Genomic DNA, 16,126 nt, shown 5'->3' with positions numbered 1-16,126 from the left:
GGTCTGATGAGACCAAAAGAGAACTTTTTGGCATTAATTCTAAGCGGTATGTGTGGAGAAAACCAGGCACTGCTCATCACCTGTCCAATACAGTCCCAACAGTGAAGCATGGTGGTGGCAGCATCATGCTGTTGGGGTGTTTTTCAGCTGCAGGGACAGGACGACTGGTTGCAATTGAGGGAAAGATGAATGCGGCCAAGTACAGGGATATCCTGGACAAAAACCTTCTCCAGAGTGCTCTGGACCTCAGACTGGGCCGAAGGTTTACCTTCCAACAAGACAATGACCCTAAGCACACAGCTAAAATAACGAAGGAGTGGCTTCACAACAACTCCGTGACTGTTCTTGAATGGCCCAGCCAGAGCCCTGACTTAAACCCAATTGAGCATCTCTGGAGAGACCTAAAAATGGCTGTCCACCAACGTTTACCATCCAACCTGACAGAACTGGAGAGGATCTGCAAGGAGGAATGGCAGAGGATCCCCAAATCCAGGTGTGAAAGACTTGTTGCATCTTTCCCAAAAAGACTCTTGGCTGTATTAGATCAAAAGGGGGCTTCTACTAAATACTGAGCAAAGGGTCTGAATACTTAGGACCATGTGATATTTCAGTTTTTCTTTTTTAATAAATCTGCAACAATGTCAACAATTCTGTGTTTTTCTGTCAGTATGGGGTGCTATGTGTACATTCATGAGGAAGAAGAATGAACTTAAATGATTTTAGCAAATGGCTGCAATATAACAAAGAGTGAAAAATTTAAGGGGGTCTGAATACTTTCCGTACCCACTGTATATATATATATATATATATATATATATATATACATACATAATATATGTATACATACATATATATATATATATATATATATAATATATATATATAATGTATACAGTTGGTTTGGGCTGCTCATTCACAAGAATTACATGCAAAATAATTGTACCGCTTTCAGCACCTAAAATCCAAAAGAATCATACCGCCAGGGAGGTTAAAGTGGGGTATGCCTGTATTTATTTTTTTTTTTTTAGATCATAGCGCAAAAAATAAAAAAAACACAGAGGTGATAAAAAAAGCTCTATTTGTGGGGAAAAAAAGGGCATTGATTTTATTAAGAGTACAGCGTCGCACGACCAAGCAATTGTCAGCTAAAGTAACAGCGTGCCGTATCACAAGAAATGGGCTGTCGTGAAGGGGGGGTAAAACTTCCGTAGCTGAAGTGGTTTATTTTGTTGATGACAACTATGTCATACTTATTCCTTGGATGGATATACAGTAGATGGTTGTTTGTAGCCAGTTTCCTTAAGAAATGTTATAAATAAACTCTGAAACACATTTCCTGTTCTCGCACTAGCAGGAAATTCCTCTGCTACCAAACTAAACTTCGTATGAATCGAGTTTCTGTTGCAGTGACCAAGGCAGCTAACCTATGCAAATAAAGTATGTTATATACTAAGTCCAACGTGAGTCACATTTCCCAGGTGGAGTCGCCCGTATAGAAATCAGGTTTTTCTTCTAGGGGAAGACAATTAAGTTCATATTACTTTTTTTACAGCTCTTGTGTCACAGTGAGAAGGGAGATGCCGTTCATTGGAATACAAATCCTGAAAGCTGGTAAGTTAGTTTTAAAGATTAAAATTCTATGAATTACATGGCTAATTATATAATTGTAATTGACTCACTTACTGTATAATGTCCTTCATAATCCAGACGGCTGTAAGACTAGAATGGCTGCATGGTTAATGTATATGTGAGCCAACGGGGCCACTAGAGTTGCCTACATTTGGGCAAGGGTTCAGTTACAATGATTTGTTCTCTTCTTTCTTTCATTCTAGTCCCTTCCTCCAGGCCTGGACTGGGATTTTAGTGTAGTCTTGTATATTTAACAAACCAATCCATATGTGTATGTAAGCTTTCTGGAACGGTAATTTTTATGCAATACCATTATCATTGCTGATCTGCCAAGAGGAGCTCACATCAGCCAACAATACATCAGACACCCCAGCCCTCCGGCAGATGTCATAATTGCCAGACTGACAACCTAGATTACGATCCTTCTTAGAAACAGTACAACAAACTATTATTTATGTATGTCTGTAACATTACATAAATAGTTATATAAATGCTGTGTATAATGAAAGATCATTAGTGATGGGGGAATCTGTCCAGGTTTGATTCACAAGGGATTCATTAAATTCTGTTTGAGGTTTGTGAAACCTACACACACCATTGAAATCTTCGGGGTGAATCCTGTTAGTAAATACTGGCCATTTCTTAATTTCATTTACCTACTTGAGTTTCCGAAGACTTTATCTTCTTCATAATCAGGCAATTTTTTTGCTATTCGGCACTGCGCTACTTTAACCACTTGCCGCCCTATAGCGGATTGACGGCGGCAAAGTGGTTGTATTATCCTGACCCGCTGTCATGAGATGTCCAGCAGGATAAAGCGATCTGCCCGCCAGCGACGAACGGTGCTGCGGTGTGTCACTCTGACGTAGGCTCTTTACCATGTGACCAGCTGTGTCCAATTACAGCTGGTCACATAGTAAATAGGAAGAGCCGTTGATCGGCTTTCCTCAGTTCGTGCCTGACAGGCAGGAGTAGACGAGAGCCGATCTGCGGTTCTCCTGGCGGGGGGGTCTGTGCTGGTAATCAGAACATTGATTAGCAGTGCAGACCCTTGGGGGGGGGGGGTGCCACTAAAGTAACCTGGGATGCCCACTCATGGCCACCAGGGATGCCCACCCATGACCACCAGGGATGCCTACCCATGGCCACCAGGGATGGCAATCAGGGCTCAAGGACCCTTTCAGTGCCCTTCCCATCAGAGCTGCCCATGATTGCCATCTATCAGTGCCACCCACCCAGTTTCCATCATTGCAATCTATCAGTGCCACCCACCAGTGCCCATTATTGCCCACCAATGCCGCCTATCAGTGCCCATCAGTGCTGCCTATCAGTGCCCATCAGTGCCACCTATCTGTGCCACCTATCAGTGCCCACCAATGCTGCATATCAGTGCCACATATCAGTGCCCATCAGTGCTGCATATCAGTGCCCATCAGTGCTGCATATTAGTGCCACCCCATCAGTGCCTGTCAGTGCAGCCTCATCAGTGCTCATCAGTGCAGGAAAAAAAACTTATCTATTTACAAACTTTTATAACATAAACAAACTTTTTTTTTCAAACTTTTCGTTTTTTTTTATTTGTTTGGCAAAAAAGAAAAAACCTTGCTGTGATCAAATATCACCAAAAGAAAGCTCTATTTGTGGGAAAAAATTTCATAAATTTGGTTTAGGTACAGTGTTGCATGACCGTGCATTTGTCATTCAAAATGCAACAGCGCTAAAAGCTGAAAATTGGCCTGGGCAGGAAGGGGGTGAAAGTGCCCTGTATTGAATTGGTTAACTGGCGATTATGCGGTCATGCAATGCTGTACACAAACAAAATTTATATTAATTTAACCCTTGTATGAGGTTTGTGAAACCCACGCACCCCATTGAAGTCTTTGGGGTGAATCCTGTTAGTAATTACTGGCTGTTTTTTATTTTCTTTTCGGCACTGCGCTACTTTAACTGGCCATGCAATTCTGTACTCAAACCAAATTTATATTATTTTTTTTTCACACAAATAGAGCTTTATTTTGGTGGTATTTGATCACCACGGGTTTCTTATTTTTTGCGCTATAAATGAAAAAACCCAAAATGTTGAAAAAAAAAAAAAAACCCAATACTTTATTTTCTACTTCCTGCTATAAAAACATATCCTAAACATTTTTAAAACAAAATCTAATTTCTTCATACATTTTGGCCAAAATATATTCTGCTACATGTCTTTGGTAAGCAAAATCCCAATAAGTGTATATTGATGGGTTTGCGTGAAAGTTATAGCATCTACAAACTATGGTATATATACTGGAATTTTTTGTACTACTAGTGGCAGGGTTCAGCGACTTATAGTGGGACTGCAATTGGGCAATCTGACACTAACTGACACTGGGGGGGACGACTGACTAACTTCCACTGCAGTCTCCAGTGACACTATAACAGTGTTCATTGTTAAATATATACACTTTCACTGTACTAATAACACTGGTTGGGAAGGGGTTAACATCTTTGGTGATCAAGGGGTTAAATGTGTGCCTAACAATGTTTAGTGTGTTTAATGTGATGTGTTTTACTAAGCAATAAAAACATACACAAAGAAAGGCGTGATTGTGCCTGTACGAGCTGTCCTTCTGCGCAGTAAAAGTACTGCAGCGGGTCGGCAAGAGGTTAAAGCGGAATTTCCCCCTGAAAAACATTTTTTAGCTAAAAATACTCCCGGGATAGTCAGGGCTAGTGCATTTCAGCAATATAGCCTCTGAACTGTCCCCGGATTCACTTACCTTTTAGAAGAAATACTTACTTTGAAAATGTCTTGTCCAGCGCTGCGATTTCAGGTGTGGGCAGCTGAAGCCGGAGTGTCCTCTTCGGTGACGGAGTCCCAGAATGCCCTGCACCGGCCCTGCTCGTCACTTCCGATGCAGGTGCGTCATCCCTGCACAGCTTCTGGGCATGCCCAAAAGCTGTTTAGCAGGGAATGACGCGCCCGCATTGGAACTGACGAGCGGGGCCGGTGCAGGGCATTGATTCCTGGGAGCGATGACGCTCAGCTCCCAGGAGTCAATGCAAGCAGGAAGTGATGGCGCGGGCCGCGGCCGCAGAGGGAGAAAGAGGAATGAAGGTAAGTATATTTTCTTTAAAAACAAGGTAAGTAAATCAAAAAAAAAAATTTTAAATTTTCCAATTCTTTTTTAGGTAAAAAAAAGCAAGCGGATGGTGCAAAGTTTTTTTTGAGGGTGGAACTACGCTTTAAAATGGTCTTTTGCAAAGTGGTAAACTGTTCTGTGGTCAGAATCTGCACTTTAGTTTCGTTTTAAGTGTTAATGAAAGCTTAGTGCCTGTGCACACATATGCGATGTGAGACATCGCATGTAATTCGCACCGCACTGTTATGCAAATCACATGCGATGCAAATTCAGCTATACAGATTGCACAGGACCCTTTTTTCCGGTCCGCACATGGGTGTTCACACCTATGCAATCTGATTCCTGCCTGAATTGACAGTTCCCACTGCGATATGCAAACTAATCTGGGGGTGTCATTAACATTGTATTGACAATCCCAGCAGTTTGCATATGGCAGTGTGAACTGCCTGCGAGTCGGGGGTGATGTGGGAACCCGCAGTGGATTGGCAGGGCTCCTGCATCACACCAATGTGAACTGGCACTTATACCTCAAAATATATTCAGTTGGCTACAAAAAAAGAAAAGTATTGCCTACATTTTTACTTTCCTACTACTATCTATTGGTAACCTGGTACAACTCTTCGCTGCTAAACCTCTTATCTTACACTTTTATTTATTGTTATCACATATAACACTACTGTAAGTGCCGGTTCACACTAGTACGGCTTGTCAGGCGACTTGGTCAGCCTGACAAGTCGTGCACCATTGTGTGGTACAGGAACGGTTCTAATAGGAGCGACACAAGTCGCTCCGACTTAGAAAAAGGGTCCTGTACTACTTCGGGGCGACCTGGAGCGACTTGCATAGACATTCATTTTATGAAGTCCGTGCAAGTCGCGCCGAAGTCGGATCGCCCCCTAAGTCGGATCGCCATAGTGTCAACCGACACTAAGGCCCCTTGCACACTGCAGCTTAAAAATGCTCAGTACAGCTTTTTTTTTTTATTGGCTAAAATACAGCCCATTCATTCTAATGTGCCTATGCACACAGGCGCGTAAATGAGTGCCGCTTCAGTAAGAACAAAAAAGAAAAATCTGCATTTTTGGACCGTAATTTACGCCTAATGCTCCCATTTGCACGCAAATACTCGCAAATGCGATCAAATGAACGCACACGATCATACTGTTGATTTGAAAAAAAAAATTGCATATTCAGAGGCACCAATTTACGCAAATTTGCGCGTACGCATATGCGCAAAAATGCACGCAAATTTGCGCTTTTTAATAAGACAAAAATTACGGCTGAAAAAGGAGATGCTCAAACAGGAGTATCGTGTGCAATAGGCTTAAGAATGGTAGAACAACTTAAGCTATGCTAACACACTTTTTTTACCTGTGTGTTGATACTAGGATAAACTCCTCCTTCTGCATTAGAATGATAATAGAGAGTTTAACATACAGCTCATTTTATTTCCCAGTATGAGAACAGCTTGGAGGCGTCAGGTTACCCAACCAGCTCTGCATTCTCCAAATTCAGCGTGGCCTGGAGGTGGATAACACACTGTGGGTGGAATTCTGTAGTAACACACCCGTGTTCTCCCAGTAAATCTGAGTATTCAGCATAAAGCGTGTGGACACAAGCCGGTAAGCATTTTATTTTATTTTTTGTGCTGGCAAAGACTTAACCATCAAGCGTACCAAGATCTGGTAAATGAAAAACCCCTTGATTAGCTACATTCTTCATTTTCTAGAATAGTTTGTTTTATCCAATCACTAGTGCTTAGCACCACCTCTTTGTATGGTTGTGATGCAAGTTTCCGTACTAATATTTACAATCGTTCCAGGTATGCCTTGCTTTTCCAAAAATGCTGAACTTGTAAAACAGTGGCAAGGGACTTCTATCATGTATAATGCTTTAATGTAATATTTCATTTAAAGTGTGTTTAAAGATCAAGCTTTTATTTTTCGTTTTGGATATAGTTGTGAAAGGGTTAAAATCCATGTCAGCTTTTTGTTTTTTTGCTCTGATAAAGGAGATTTGTCCTGGAAACGCGATAGCCAACAATGTACACTGTATGAGAGATGAAGCAGTGGCATGGTACTTCGGTTTGGAGTGCAATGTGATGCGATTGTGAATGTTTTTTAAAGCCGTGTTAACCACTTGCCTACTGGGCACTGTTACCCCCTTCCTGCCCAGACCAATTTTCAGATTTCATCACTGTCGCACTTTGAATGACAATTTGTCATGCAACACTGTACCCATATTATATTTTTATCTTTTTTTTCCCGCACAAATAGAGCTTTCTTTCTTTTCGTATTTAACCACTTAAGCCCCGGAAGATTTTACCCCCTTCCTGACCAGGGGGTATTTTGCGATTCGGCACTGCGTGATTTTAACGGACAATTGCGTGGTCGTGCGACGCTGTATCTAAACGAATTTGGCGTCCTTTTTTTCCCACAAACAGAGCTTTCTTTTGGTGGTATTTGATCACCTGTGCGATTTTTTGATCATGCGCTATAAACAAAAAAATTGCATAAATTTTGCAAAAATAGCAATATTTTTCACATTTTTTTTATATGAAATTCCCCCCAAAAAATCTAAATTTTTTAACATTTTCGGCCAATTTGTTTGATGCTTCCTATGTTTGGTAAAAAAAATCGCAAAAAGCGTATTTCGATTGGTTTGCGCAAAAGTTATCGCGTTTACTAACAAAGGGAAAGATTTTTGTTGTTTTTTTTTTTAACGCGTAATGGCGGCGATCTGCGATTTTTTGCGGTACTGCGACATTGCGGCGGACAGATTGGACCCTTGACTGACATTTTTGACACTTTTGGGGTTACTAGTGACATTTCTACAGTAATCAGTGTTATACATATGCACTGTTACTGTAAAAATACACCGGCAGTGAAGGGGTTAACTTTTTTGAGAGGGAGGGGGCTATGTGTGTCCCTAGGGGCGTGATTCTAACTGTGATTGGCTGTGGCTTGAGATGTATGAACAGTGATCAACGGTTCTACATAGTAGAACCGTATGATCATCATTCATACACCGGGGAGAATTACAGGTGGCTAGTTTACACTAGCCGCCTGACTTTCTCCCTCTCCCCCGACGATCGCAGAGTGACCGGCGGACATCGGGTCCGCCGGTCACACGCGCGGGGGGGTCCGTGACCACGCGGGAGCGGGAGCGCGCCTCCGGCAGCGCGCGCTCGCTCCCTAGACCCTCACAGGCTAGCGACGTAGACCTACGTCCCTTTGCCTGTGAGGGGCTGACCGCCGACGTAGATAGTCGTGCGGCGGTCGGCAAGTGGTTAATCACCACTGGGTTTTTTATTTTTTGCTGAACAAATGAAAAAAGACAAAAGAAAATTTTGAAAAACAAAACAAAACATTTTTTATAGTTTGTTATAAAATTTTGCAAACAGGTAATTTTTCTCCTTCACTGATGTGCGCTGATGAGGCTGCACTGATGGGCACTGATAGGATGCACTGATGGACACTGATGAAGTGGCAATGATGGGAACTGATAGGATGCACTGATGGGAACTGGTGAGGTGGCCCTGGTGGGCACTGATAAGGCTGCACTGATAGGCAGCACTGATAGTTGGAACTGATGGGCACTGATAGTCGGCACTGATTGGCAGCACTGACAAGCACTGATTAGCAGCACTGGTGGGCACTGTTGGGATTGCACTGATAATCAGGACATGGATAATCAGTGCCCTGATTATCGGTGTAGATGTTCCTTTTAACACAAGCCAGTTATTGGCTTTCTTGTCCTCTCCTCATGCTTTCAGCATGTGGAAAGGAAAGCGGATAACCACCTTGTGTTTACATCTTGATCAACTGCTATTGGACACATCTTATTATGCGGTAAAGGGTCCCTGTGATTGGTCTGTGATCAGTTGTGTCTGAACAATTCAGCAATTATAGAGCTCGCCGCCCGTGTGCCGAATTGGGGTGCATGGGCAGCACGATCACGGGAGGACATTCATGTAAGCCTGCTCTGTAGATGTCTTTTGGCTATAGCCTGGGTGGGAAGGGGGTTAAAGGAGAAGTATGGGCAAAGCTTTTTTGGCCATACTTCTCCTATGGATCACAGGAGTGTAGTTTGTTCTGCAGTCCTGGGACATGTCACCAAGCTGGTCCAGGCTCGGGAAAGATCTCAACCATCTAGCCTGGACCAGATCCTGGCTCAGCCTCTCAGTGATCTGCCGAGAGCCTGAGCTAGCCCCTCCCACCCCCTCCACAGCCCAGCACTTCAGTAAACGCTGGAGGAGAGAGCAGAGAGCCACTGACTGACATTTACTGTCTCTCTGCTCAGAGCAGAGGGGAGAACTGATCGCTCAGTTACCACTGCAGAGCCATCGGGGGACAGATGCTGCATCTACCTAGGTGAGTATAAATGTTTGCTCTTTTTTAAATCTCAAGCTTCTTTTTTAAACCCAAAAACAAAGATGTATTATATTGCAGCTTACCAATTCTTAGATTTGGTGGCTACATTAGATTTCATTTTTTTTAGAATTCTTTCCTTTATTTTCACCTGGTGATCCAGCCAGTAGGTCTGCTAATTTTCATCTTAGTTTACCAGATCAAACTGTCCAAAGTAGCAGTCAGAGGGTTGAGACAAACCATTTAAAACTGACAGAGGTTTTTACAATGATCAGCTTTTATTCACCTATGTAAATATATCCCAAAAGGAAAAAAATGTTGCTGTAACTGCTTAGAAAGTGTGAGCTGGAGAGTTGGAGCTCAGCTTGAATTTGTTAGTCAAGTCTATTTAATTTGCTAGAGCATCTAAACCTGGCAAAACATGGCTAGAAGCTCCCTGCTTAACTGGCTGAATTTCGATCCATGTGTGGTCACTGTGGTTGGACAGAAGTCCATCTACCGATTTATCGACTTCTGATCAACCGCCCTTTTTTGAATATTTCCACTCGATCAGGATTGCAGGCAATAGGTTACAGTGCTGATTTGTGTATTCTGATGAAAGGGAGTCTCCCTGCTGCAAGAATCATCCATTTTGTGTCACTGTATTCTGATAGCAGATGAATCAGCTGAACCTGAATACACTTATTGGCTGCGGCACTAATCGAACTAAAGTTTTCCACCAAGCTCGCTCGTGACCAGTCGCAGGGGAGGACTGGGACAGGGGGCAGGGGGCAATTGCCCCCTGGGCCACTCTGATGCCCTGTAAAAAGACTGCATAGCTTCTGCCACAGACATGTCTAAAGGATTCCTGGTGAAGAGAAGCAAAAAGTCCCTGCCACTGACCTATTGAGTGCGGGTTGAAGACAAGGACAGAGTGCAGGCCTCCCTCCCCAGCATGGATGGTGTAAACTGTCTGAGCAGAGGCCGGTCCCATGCCCCACTGGAGACTCTCCTCCCCGGCCAGCCCCAACCAAGCTTTCCCAGCTATCCCAAACCGCCCTGTGCTGGACAGGTCAGGAACCCTGATTCAGCCAATGAGTAGAGAGTACCTGAAGCAGGGCTTCAGCCTGGCATCTGGGTCAGGAGGAGGATGGAAAGAGGGAGAGTGGGAGGGGGGCTGAGGTGCTGCACCATGGGCCTCTGGTTTGTATTTGCTCCCTGGGTTGAAAGTTGCCAGTCTGCCCCTGACCAGTCGATCATTAGATTGACTGCTCTCAAACAGCATCTGCCATAGATGGTTACATTTTGGCCTGTCCCTTCTGAACCGGTTGAATTTTGATCCATGTATGGCCAGCTTTACTGAATAACATAGTACATGTTTGTAAAAGGGCTTTAGCTTTGTATCTATTCGATAGCTATTACAGGAAGGTTGTGGGAATGCATGGGTTACATCAGCATCCACCAGCTATACTTATCCTTTGGTTATGCTGGCAGATGTTTCCAAACCACTAAAATATAAATAGAGTGAAAAAGCCAAACTTTTTAACCATTCAGGATAATTTAAAGGTTCAGTATGTAGCACTCTTTCATGAATGTCCCTTAGATGTCTTATTTGGTATTGCAGTAAAAAAAAAAAAAAAAAAAACATCTTTCTTTTTACTTTATTTCAAAATCCTAAATTGTAAAATTGCTTTTCATATAAATTGTGGGTGAGGTATTCTCACGGTTAATTACTTTACATTTATATCCCCCCTCCTTAACTGTTAAATAAATGTTTTATTGTTGTCAAGCATGTTTTCATGTCAAAAGGCAGAACAGGGCAATCCTATTAAAAAAAATTATATTTCCTGACAGACTCCATGGCAGCACACGTATGGGTAGGCTCCGCCTCCTCTCCTACCCTATAGGACCCCACTCCCATAAATTTTTCCTCCAAGCCAGGAGCCGTGTTCCTTTTTTGTCCTCCTTCCGCAAGAGAAGTCTTACCTTATAGGATGCGTTTTCTTACATACCTGGTGGCGTGTGGCTTTCCTTGATGGTGCCTTTTCTACCTTAGTCCAGCAATCTCAGTACTACTGGGTGGACCCGGGCAATTTGAAATGATGCCGGAAGATGCCATAAATCCTGAATGAGAGGTGGGCTGCATCGCTTGGCCAAACGTCCTTGCTACTAGCGGGAGGCCCTTATGCCCTGACACACACGCTAGTCTCCGGTTGAGGAGCGTTCCAGGTCCTTCTGTCGGTATTGGTGGTAATGTATTGCTTACTTTATATTTTATATCGTTTTGCTTCCTGGTTAGTATGGCGGCTGGAGCGCTCCTGCGTTCCAGGCCGTCGCTCTCGGCTCCTCCATCCGCCTCCTGATTCCCAGTTGGGTGTTCATTGTGAGGCTTGGTTCCTAAGTGGTCTGCGCATGAGCGCACATTACTTCCAGTCCTCCATGACGCGGTGGCGTCGGGGGGGGCGTGGCTTTACGGCTCCCGGGAAATTTAAACAGCTGATGGAGCTGTCATTCTTGGGATGTCTGTGGGCTTTTGCGGCGGCCTCCCCACGCTGTGTCTCTGCCTGTGTTTGGTAAGTCCTGTGCTGGGTCAGTCCTGCTTGAATGGGGGAGGGGAAAGGCGGCTATGGGAAGGTAAGATTGAGTTCTTACATCCTTCCTATTGCAGGTTATCTCGCTGTGATTTGCAATGGATGCCTCACCGCCCCCCGGTGGCCAGTCCCTGCGCAACAGGTGAGCTTTAGCTTTTAACTCTCGCTTGTCTGCCAGCTGGCTTACTGTAGCCTGAGCTTTTCTTTCCTTTGTTTTCAGCCCTTTTAGGTCTGACCAACGTCCTTCATCGGGATCAAAGGATAGATCACCTTCAGGCCATCACCATGCATCATCCAAATCCAGGCACCATAGATCCAGGTCTAGGTCTAGACGCCATGATGATTGTCCAAGCCGGTCTTCCCGCCATGCTGACTGCCCCGCACACAAATCTTGCTGGGGTTGTAGGGCTGTAGTCCCTGAGAATAGATCCTTGTGTGATGCCTGCTATTCTCGGGCAATCAAGGAAAAACAAGTCCCAGATCCACCAGTGGAAACCCTGGTCAGGCGGATCGTGCAAGAATCCTTAAGGCATTGGGATCCCAGCCGGCTGTCTGGTCATACAGCTGATACTCCAGTTCTCCCTCAGAGGGAAGACGTAGAGCCAGGCACTTCCCAGCCGAGTCGCTTCTCGGATTCCTCTGAAAGTGAGGATGACCTAGAAGACCAAAGTTCAGGCTTTGATTTTGCCATGATTTCTCCGCTAGTGAGAGCGGTAAAAGAGGGGTTAAAATGGGAAGAGCCAGCAGATTCCCCGGCAAAACAGAAAAAATACTTTAAACACCTCAAGAAAGAACGGAATCATTTCCCTTTTCTGAGTGAGCTGGGGGAAATCATTACAGACGAATGGCATGGAGTTGAAAGGAAGAATTCCTTATCGTCTAAATTTTCCAGGTTATATCCTTTTAAGACCGACAAAGTGAAGCATCTTGATTCTGCACCTACAATAGACGCAGCCTTGATGAGGCTAGTCAAACACGTTACCCTACCTTTGGAAGATTCCGTCTCATTTAAAGATGGTCTGGATAGACGAATTGATACGGATCTCAAAAAGATCTATCTGTTAGCTGGTATGACCTGCAAGCCAGCCCTAGCCCTAGCAGTCACATCCAAAGCTATGGAGGCTTGGGTAGATAACGTGGAGACCACACTGCAAGGTGTCTCAGAGGAAGCAGCCAGAAGCTCGGCTGTGTATGAACTAAGGTTGGCAACGGCCTTTTTGGGAGAGGCTTCCATTGATATCATTCGCCTGGTGGCGCGGGTCATGCTCTCTTCTGTCACGGCCAAACGTGCTTTATGGTTACGTCCCTGGCTGGCCGATCCTGCTTCCAAACAGGCCTGGTGCAGGATTCCGTTTGAGGGTGCGTCCCTTTTTGGCAACAAACTGGACAGTGCCATTACCCGTGCCACTGGTGGTAAATCAGGTTTCCTCCCTCAGGATCGCCGTTTGCTTGACCGCAGAAGATTTCAGCACAAACCAAGTTCGGATCGATCCAGAGAAGCTCGCTCTTACAGGCCTGGACGTGAGTTCAGAAAGAATTGGAAAAGATCTCAACCTACAGGTCAGAAGTTCAACAAGGGAACACCTTCTAGTGGTCGGGAGACCACAAAGTCTTTTTGATATCAGGCCTGCTCAAGCGTTGCGAGTAGGCGCTCATCTATGTCAGTTTGCGCACGTTTGGGCAGCCTCGATTACGGACCAGTGGACCGTCAAGACCGTGTCTCATGGTCACGTTTGGTCTTTCGAAGAAACTCCAATTCTGCGGTTCATCCCTACGGCTCTACCTCGCGTGGAAGAAAAGAAGTCAATTCTTCTGTCATACGTAGATTCCCTGATCTCTCAAGGTGCTGTCATCCCAGTTCCGGCCGAAGAAAGGTTTCAAGGCCTTTATTCACCTCTATTCATGGTGCTAAAGAAAAACGGTTCTTGGAGGCCGGTCATAGACCTGACTCATCTGAACTCTTTCATAATGAAAGAGAGGTTCAGGATGGAGACACTCTTCACTATCCGCCAAGTGGTGCAACCAGAAGATTGGATGATCTCCATAGATCTAAAAGATGCCTTTTTCCATGTCCCAGTGGCAGCAGAACTACAAAAATTTCTTCGCTTTGCCGTGGGTCAAGTGCATCTCCAGTTTACCTGTCTCCCTTTCGGGCTTACCACCTCACCTCGAGTCTTTTCAAAGATCTTACTGGCTATTGTAGCTCTGATCAGATCTCAGGTAATCTCCACCCTTCAAGAATTCGGGTGGCTCTTGAATCTGGAGAAAAGCCATCTGGATCCGACAAAATCCTTGATCTTCCTGGGGGCACTCTTCAACACCTCCAGAGGCACCATCTCTCTTCCAGTGGAGAAGATTCCGGTGATCCGCAGCAGAATACAACCGGCAATGTCAACCCCTTATCTTCGGGCATCACAGTGTCTGAAAATAATAGGGACCATGGTCTCCACGGCCCCCATGGTCAAGTGGGCACAGTGGAGGATGAGGCCCTTTCAAATCGGTTTCCTCCGCCAATGGAGCTCCGGGAATCCAGACACTCCTGTACGGATAACATCCTCTATGAGGGCGAGTCTGTCTTGGTGGCTACAACGGGAAAATCTCCTGAATTGTCATTCGATCGTTCCCGTTCCTTGGATCGTTGTGACATCGGATGCCAGCCAGACGGGCTGGGGTGCGCACTGCCTGTCAGAGGTGGCCCAGGGCAGGTGGGACTTTCCCACCCTCGGGTTGGTCTCAAATGTCCTGGAGCTTCGGGCAGCTTTTCGTGCCATCATGGCTTTCCGTCACTTGGTGAAAGGGTCCTCGGTCCTCCTACGGCTAGACAATACGACGGCGGTCGCATATATCAAGAGGCAAGGGGGCACCCGCAGTTCCTCCCTTCTGGAAGAAGTGAAACCGATCATGGCATGGGCCCAACGGAATCTTTCCAATCTATCAGCTGCTTATCTTCCAGGAGTCCAGAACGTTCAGGCAGATTTTCTGTCAAGAACCAATCTAGACAACAACGAATGGTCTCTTCATCCAGAAACCTTCAAGTGGGTCATCTCTCTGGGGATTCTTCCGGAGGTAGACCTGTTTGCCTCTCCAAACAATGCCAAACTGACGAAATTCTACTCGAGATGGCGTTACCCCCAAGCCTACGGGGTAGATGCTCTGACGGACCACTGGAAGTTCCACAAAGCATATGCTTTTCCTCCGGTCCCAGTGATATTCAAGTTCCTGCAGAGACTCAGGAGAGAGAGGGTAGAAGTCATAGCAATTCTTCCGTTTTGGCCAAGGAGGCCCTGGTTTCCTCTGCTGCTCCAACTGAGCTTTCGGGATCCTGTTCCCCTGCCATTCAGGCCGGACCTTCTATCTCAGGGTCCAGTGCTGCATCCATGCCCAGCGCAGTTACATCTCATGGCATGGTCCTTGAGAGGGAAAGACTAAAAGCTCTTGGCTGTCCAAGTGCGGCAATGTCCACAATGATGAGTGCCAGGAGACCGGGCACCAACAAAGTCTACGAGAGGATCTGGTCTAAGTTTGAGGATTACATGTCTAATGAGTCCGATTCCATCACTAATCCTAAGATCCATCACATTCTGGGGTTCCTCCAGACAGGCTTAGACCTATCTCTGGCTGTTGGCTCTCTCAGAGTACAGATCTCAGCAATCTCTGCCTTCACGGGGACCTCATGGGCAAAACATCCTCTGGTCCGGCAGTTTTTCAGAGGTGCGTCAAGAATGAGACCTCCCAGGAAACCCAGGTTCCCCAAATGGGACCTTCCACTAGTCCTTGAGTTTCTCTCAGCAACAGTTTTGGAACATGGAGATTCCTTCTTCCTTAAGAATCTGTCTATGAAGACGGCCTTTTTAGTAGCCATCACATCGGCTAAACGTGTCTCTGAAATTAGTGACCTGGGTTGCAAAGAACCTTTTCTGACATTTTTTCCTGATCGAGTCGTCCTGGTCCCTATGCTAGGGTCCAATCCGAAGGTAAATTCAGTTTTTCATGTCAACCAAGAGATTGTTTTACCTACATTCAAGTCTCAAGATGACCAGAGTACCCATCCGTTGGATGTGGGCGAAGTCCTTCAAACATACTTGAAGTTCACAGCTTCCTTTCGCAAGTCAGACTATCTATTTGTTTTCTTTTATGGAAAGAACAGAGGCAAGAGGGCTTCTTCCATAGCAATTTCTAGCTGGATAGTTCAGACCATCCAGTGGGCATATAGAGCCAAGGGACTGGCTCCTCCGGAAGTGGTGACGGCTCATTCCACCAGAGGGATTTCTACGTCTTGGGCGGCTTCCCTTCATGTTGCACCAGATGTCATTTGCAGAGCGGCCTCATGGTCCTCAATTAACACTTTCATGTCACACTATTGTGTTGAACCTGCTTCTTTATCCTCAGTTGATTTTGGTTTAAAAATTTTGTCTGTTGACGGTGCAAATCAAAC

The 16,126-nt window shown here is 45.2% G+C and overlaps 1 protein-coding gene across 1 annotated transcript in view; it reads left to right on the top strand.

The window, feature by feature from the left end:
• Positions 1-1,489: 1,489 nt before the first annotated feature.
• Positions 1,490-16,126, top strand: part of RHBDL2 (rhomboid like 2) — a 34,201-nt gene continuing 19,564 nt past the window's right edge. The window contains exons 1-2 of the mRNA XM_082246806.1: positions 1,490-1,611; positions 6,208-6,373. The gene's annotated coding sequence lies outside the window, so the exon portion shown is untranslated. The remainder of the gene's footprint in view (positions 1,612-6,207; positions 6,374-16,126) is intronic.

This window comes from Pelophylax lessonae (genome assembly GCF_965119305.1).
Source record: "Pelophylax lessonae genome assembly, chromosome: 2".
NCBI classification, from domain to species: Eukaryota; Metazoa; Chordata; class Amphibia; order Anura; family Ranidae; genus Pelophylax; species Pelophylax lessonae.
This window is presented reverse-complemented; position numbering and strand designations above follow the sequence as displayed.